Consider the following 7105-nt stretch of genomic DNA (forward strand, 5'->3'; position numbering starts at 1 on the left):
CATCCTGTCCACGCTTTCCTGGGAGTAAGCTCCATGGGACTTACTTCTGAGTAGACATACATAGGAGTGGGCTCAGGCTGCAATCCTATCCACGCTTACCTGGGAGTAAGCCCCACTGACTAGAATGGGACTTACTTCTGAGTAGACATGCCTAGGATTGGGTTCTAAACCTCATGGTACTTAGTAGCAATGCATCTGATTATTGAATTCATTCAACAAACAGACATCCAGTGCTGTATTGTTTCTGGTTGTTTTAGTTGATTCTATTGCGTTTGCATGTGAGAGATGCCTTGCGTGTGACTAGCTCTTAAGGCTCTGAGAACACACACACACACCTCTATTTAATTAATAAAACAGTACATGCTACATTTGTTTTTGCTATTCTCAAATGAATGAGAGCCTAATCCTATACATGCCTCCTCAGAAGTAAGTCCCATTATAGTCAGTTTGGCTTATTCCCAGGTAAATGTGGAGAGGATTGCAGCCTCAGGGCCCAATCCTATCCAATTTTCCAGTGCTGATGCACCCAAACTGCAGCCTTGAGGAAAGGGAACAAATGTTCTCTTACCTGGAGGAGGCCTCCTTGATTGGCCCCCCCCCCTCCACAGGATGCAGCACATGTCCTATTGGCATGGCTGCACCGGTGCTGGAAAAGTGGGTGGGATTGGGTCTTTAATTGGTTACTTTCTCGCCGCAGATTTTAACTTTATAGGAATCAGACCCCTTTAAAACTTGCACAAGATTGCAAGATATATAGGCCACAATCTGACTTAGAATTCTTCATGCACAAAGCCATTGAAATCAATAGGCTTAAGCACACTTAACTTGGGGCTGCATTGTGGCCATATTTTTTTCCAGTTTGGCTACTCATTTTATCAGACATGCATGCAGAAAGGGCCACTTTATACCAGTAGCCAGCAGCCTGAAGAAACTTGGGGCACAAGCCTAACCAGATCTACTCAGAAGTAAGTCCTATTTTGTTCAATGGGGCTTACTCTCAGGAAAGTGTGGTTAGGATTGCAGTCAGTGTCCTCGTCCCCCCAACTGGGAACCTCATGTGACTCCAATCTGTCAGGGGTTTACACAAGCACATTATAAGATGAGTATTCTAAAATCTTTGGTAACATTCTATGAGTGATTAAATAGTGACAGTAATATGTTTACACTTTTTGCCCCCAGGAAGTTAATTTTTAGAGTAAAGCTATAGTGATTAACTCCCCCAGAATTTGAAACAGTTAATTTGTCAAATACAACAGCTAGGTTTAAGTCTGGGTGTAGCTGTTAATTAACTTATCTGGCAGTAAATCTTTTATTGTCCTGGGATTTTCCACTCCAAAGGTGTTTAAAGGAGCACAGAACAAGAACAACTTCTGCTAAATAGCCCATATTTGTCTCAAGAGTTTTGCTTTTCTTTCTTTTGCAGAAAGCCACTAATCAAAGATGATTGCATAATAGAATGCATACCTCAACTCTCCTTCAGCAAATTTAAATGATGAAATAATAAAAAACTGCAAATAAACTGTACTTAAATTACTTGTTTTCATCGAAAACTGGAAATTCTCTTTTAAATGCTCCAGGCTTCGTACTGAAGCCCTCAGAGGCTGCGGGTGGACATGCATGACTTCTGTGGGCTTTAGAAAGCCTTTGGAGGCTTAAAGGGCACCAGAAATCCACAGATTCAAACATCCACAGATTTTGGTATCCACAGGGTTTCAAGGAACAGAATCCTCATGGATAATGCAGGCCAACTGTATTTTACCATTTTATTCACAAGGACATTACGGAAGACTTTGTCAAATGCTTTGCTAAAATCTAGGTACACTATGATCATAGAGTCCTCACAATGTACTAGGCCAGTGATTCTCAATCAGTGGTAGTCACCGGTGGTACTTGAGCTGGTGTCTGGTGGTATGCATGCGACCCCCATACTCCCGCCACCTGGCAGCAAGACCAGCAATGCAACATGACAGGCAGCAGTAAGAGGCTTGATTCAGTGGGCAGAGCTCCAGCGTGTGCTTTTCAAGTGCTCAGAAAAGCCCTCCCACTCGCCACGAACTTCTTACCAATGTTTGTTGCATTGTGTCTGGCTTCCCAAATCAGAAGTAACTGGTGATGACATCTTTGCCAGTTAGTTCTGTTGGTAGTTCCAATAGGTGGACCATGCAAAGTGGTACAGCAGGGGGGAAATGTTGAGAAACCCTATACTAGGCGATTCATTTTATCAGAAAAGGGGATAAGGTTAATCTGGCACAGCTTGTTCTTGACAAATCCATGCTGGGCTCCCAGAAATGACCCTAAGTTTTCTAAGTTATCAGAGACATCTTACTTAATAATCTGGTCCAGGATCTTCCTAGGTATTGACATTCTGTGCTTCGGCCTTCCTGACACTAACCTGGCCAATGCAAGCTATGCAGTGTATCTTTATTATCGCTCCCTCCTCCTGCTTCTTACACATGCACTTCTTGCTTCCCAGCTTTTCAGAAAGCTCTTGTGCAACCATCCTGGTTTCCTTCAACATCTCCAATTTTTCTTCTCATGATACTCCATGGCAGGGGTGCTCACACTTTTTTGGCTCGAGAGCTACTTTGAAACCCAGCAAGGCCCGGAGATCTACCAGAGTTTTTTTTTACAATGTTCACGCCATCATAACATATAACATTTATGTGTACAATGTATGTTGGTGTACCTTGAGCCCCACTGAGTATAACAGGATTTACTCCTGAGTAGACATGCCTAGGATTAGGATGTGAGGCTGCAATCCTAGCCACACTTACCTGGGAGTAAGCCCCATTGAGTATAATGGGCCTTACTCCCAGCGTTTCCTCCCAGAGGCACCTGAAGGGGGGGGTCGGCACTCCGTGATCTACTCATTTTGCCTCGCGATCTACCGGTTGATCGCGATCCACCTATTGAGCACCCCTGCTCCATGGTTTAAAGTCCCTTTCCTGGGTGACCAAATGCAACATTTTCAAGCACAAAATCATGGTGCTGGTGGGCAACGGTGACGCATCTAGCCATTTTCAACCACTGTGCCGTGGCACACTGGTGTGCAGAGGGTCGCCCAGAAAGTAATGCACCACATTTTTTTTCTCAGCCTACAGTAATGGTACGAATGCGAAACTTTAGATATACATTATTTGAATTTTCAGGAGTGCGCACACAAATTTTTGGTTTCTTCAGACAGATAGCGTAGCTGCAGCAGTGTTTCGAAATGGCGTCTGTAAGTGATGTACATTACAAGCAGCGTGTCGTCATTGAATTTCTCACTGCGGAGAAAGTGTTGGGAACATTCACAAACGTTTGTGTACAGTTTATGGAGAATCTGCAGTTGACAGAAGTACGGTTAGTCGCTGGGCACAGAGGGCACAGAGGGTGAGGCCATTAGAAGGCGTGATATCAACATGATAACGCTCGGCCTCACACAAGTTTGAGGACTTCAGAACACATCACTAAACAGGGTTGGACTGTGTTACCCCATCCACCCTACAGCCCTGACCTAGCTCCCTCAGACTTCCACTTGTTTGGGCCATTAAAGGATGCCATTCGCGGAAGACATTTTGAGGATGACGAAGAGGTGATTCGCACAGTGCAGAAATGGCTTCGTGACCAGAACAAGGAGTGGTACCGACAGGGCATACATGCCCTTGTGTCTCGCTGGAGGAAGGCCATAGAACTGGACGGAGATTACGTGGAAAAATAGGGAGTGTAGAAGAAACATCATTCTTTCTTGTGTGTAAGTTTCATTGTGTTCAGTAAATAATTGTTGAAGAAAAAAATGTGGTGCATTACTTTCTGGGCGACCCTCGTAGGAGTTTGGGGGAGGGTCATTTATAAGTAGGGTCATTAGGGATGTGAGTGTCCCCACCAACAGCATGGTGTGCCTTGCCAATTGTCAAAAAACTGATGGTGTGCCTTAACAATTTTAGTACCTTATCAGTGTGGCATGAGATGAAAAAGGTTAAAAATCACTGAGTAGAACAACAGCAAAAACAAAATATCCACAATACAATGTAGGGCAATACCCTGTGCCTTTATTAGAACCAATCAAACAGCAAACCTTATCGGACTCTTTGTTGGGCAGATGATAAGGAAAAGGTCAAGGATGAAATAAAAGGCATCACAAAATCTCTCTAAAGGGAAACTAGGGCAGGACAGGGTCTGTGATATACCTGCTGTGGGTACAGAAAATAAGGACAGTCCTTGTTAACCAAGGAGCATGTGGGAGCACAATAAGCTGCACCTGCGAGAATCCTCTCATCCTTTGACTTGTCCTCATTTACACCTCAACATCTTGGCTCAGTAGCAGGAAATTACTATTTATTTTCATATTGCTAGTTTATGGTTAGTTGTGTGTGTGTGTGTGTGTGTGAGAGAGAGAGAGAGAGAGAGAGAGAGAGAGAGAGAGAGAATATGTAATTATACTACATAGAGCAAGGATCTGTACCGGCTCTATGTAATATGTAAGTAATATGTACTGGTTTGGGATGAATCTGGAAGATCCAGATTCAAATCCCCATTCAGCCATGAAGCTTCCTAGGTGACCTTGGGCTAATTACTATCTCTCTGGCTCACCTACCTCACAGGGTTGTTGTGAAAACAAAAGGAGGGAAGGAACCATGTACATCACCCTCCTTGGAGGAAGGGTGGTATAAAAAAGAGAAACATTAAATAAATAAATAAAATGACAGCTGTGCAAATAACAGCAGCCCGGTTCCTGCTTTTGACTGATACTTAGGGGGCTGTGATGAGTAAACAGAAGCAGATGAATCCATTAGTACTAAGCTGCAGTAAAATCAATTTCTTTTTTTTTTTTACATTCTGTTTTGGATTCTAAAAAATATACTGTGGGGAAGTGAAAGTAAATCATTATGCAAGGCAACTCCATTTTTAAAGAGAATATAAGGATTTTACTATTAAACGTTTTAATTGGTAACTAAAGCCACAGGGATGGGTTTGGACTATTGGGAAAACAAAATATAAATCCATGTTTTGAAGGCTTATAACAAAGAGCAGGTGGGGAACAAACAGAGTGGCACACAAGCATGAATAAAGTCACTTTCCGAAAGGTCTGTTCTGCTTAGTCTCAGATATGTTCCCTTCCTTCTGTCCTGAACTTATTTACAGAGATAACACAAGTCTATAAACTCACTTCTATGTCTTTGTTTGAAGCAGAAGATTAAGGGAACAAGAGACGAATGGGGAGCTTTAGTCCAATCACTGGTCACTCACTTTCACCTCACCTTTCATCTGGCTTACACCCTGAACTAACTTCTTCCTTTAATTTGTTCTAAAGGAGCTTTAAAAAAGTAGAAACCTAACCAAATCAGAGGTCCTTACTTTTATTACACTTACATACCTTGAAGCCACAATTTTCCAAATAACCCCTGAACCACTGGCATAGCTGGCGGGGGGCGGCACACTACGTTTTGTAGGGAGCCTCCCTGCAGCGTGCAAGCGACTCTTTCCCCTCCCCTTGGGAGCCATTCACCTCTGTTTCCCCCCCCCCCCCCGCCTACATGGCTCCAAAGGGGAGCGCAGGAGCCGCTTACACGCAGCAGGGAGATTCCCTGCAAAAGTTAGAGTGCCGCTCCCCTTCTAGCTATGCTAGAGCCCTGAACATTAAATGTATCCCTTTACTTTGGTCAAGCACATGCATGATAGCTGTGTTCTAACCTCTGATCTGTAGAGGTGCTTCCCTGCAAATAATATTGCTATTAGTCATTATTTGTGTACTGTGAACCATGTGCTACATTCTACACAGAAGAAAGGTGGGATGGATATGTTGTTTTTGGTCAGCAAGTGATGTTTAACAGGAGCCATGCTCTGAATTGCTTGAAAGACCAACATTAGCCTGCCCATTGACTTGCTCCTTTGTGAACTGTGTCACAAATAAATGGCTCTTTTAAACCTGGTTTTGTTTGTTTGGACTACCCAGTAAAAGGCAAGATAGAAATGAATTAAGGAATACATAAACACTTCCTCACTATCACACAAACAGTAACAGAAACGTTGACAGTGCTTGGTCCTTAAATACCCCAGCTGTAACTCTGATGGGGACTATGTTGCTGCTTTTGATGAGACAAGTTTTCAGTCTGAAAGTTAAAGGCCACTTACTTTCTTTATCATATTGGCCAGAGGGGCTTGCTTGGATGAACAGTTGTGCTCTGTGTATCAGGCTATGCTGAAAGTGTATCCACATTGGCAGTTTATGGATCTGGAATCAGGGTCAGCACAAGTGATTCCATTGCCATCCTTGAGCTGCTGCCAGCACCTTCACCACACTCCAAAAGAAAAAAAAGCCCCTTAAATCTTTACTTTCTTCCCTATCTTGGTTATGCACTTCCTGGTTTGGAAAAGAATCACTCAGTGGAGTACCATAGGGGGCCCAAAATACCTGAGAGACTAGGGGCCTGGTCATGGGTTAATACGGCCCTTCACCCACCCTGATGCAAGCTGCATATCTGTAAGTTGCTTCATGGCTGGGCTGGCCCTGTCTTCAATGCGCTGGTGTGGTACTCAGATTCTCACAAGCCGTAACTGTATGTGGCTCCCATGTGGATATTTTCTGCAATGGCAGTTGCACTGTATCCCAGGCTGCACATGAGTGGCAAGTTTACACAAGGAAGTGGCAATTCTCCTTCAAAATCTCAACCACAAATTGTACCAGTTTTCCAAATCCTATTTTGTACCTTTCCTGTTTACACATCACCATAAAATGCAAAATCCTGTCATTTATGGATGCTTTAGAAACCATGTCCTATTTTCCATCTCTTCCTCTTCCAAGTAGTCATAATGCTCAATTCAACATAAAAATGGGAGTACATTAGGAAATTTCCATGAACGTGTATCTTGTTCAGGCATTAAAAGCAATCATACAGTATAGCAGTCAGTGTCAAGCGCTTGAGGTTCTGTTAACAGAGTATCTACAATATACAATCTCTGCCATAGAAATTGCAATGTTTATTGATTAATTAAAAAAAACAAACCTGAACTTTTAAAATCCACAGTTCCAGAAAAAGGCTTTCCTTCAGACATAAACTACAAAGCCCGGAAATACGAAGTTCAGCTAATCCTAAGATTAAGAGCTAGCCACTACATGTTTACT

Source organism: Tiliqua scincoides, chromosome 3 (genome assembly GCF_035046505.1).
Source record: "Tiliqua scincoides isolate rTilSci1 chromosome 3, rTilSci1.hap2, whole genome shotgun sequence".
In the NCBI taxonomy this organism is placed as follows: Eukaryota; Metazoa; Chordata; class Lepidosauria; order Squamata; family Scincidae; genus Tiliqua; species Tiliqua scincoides.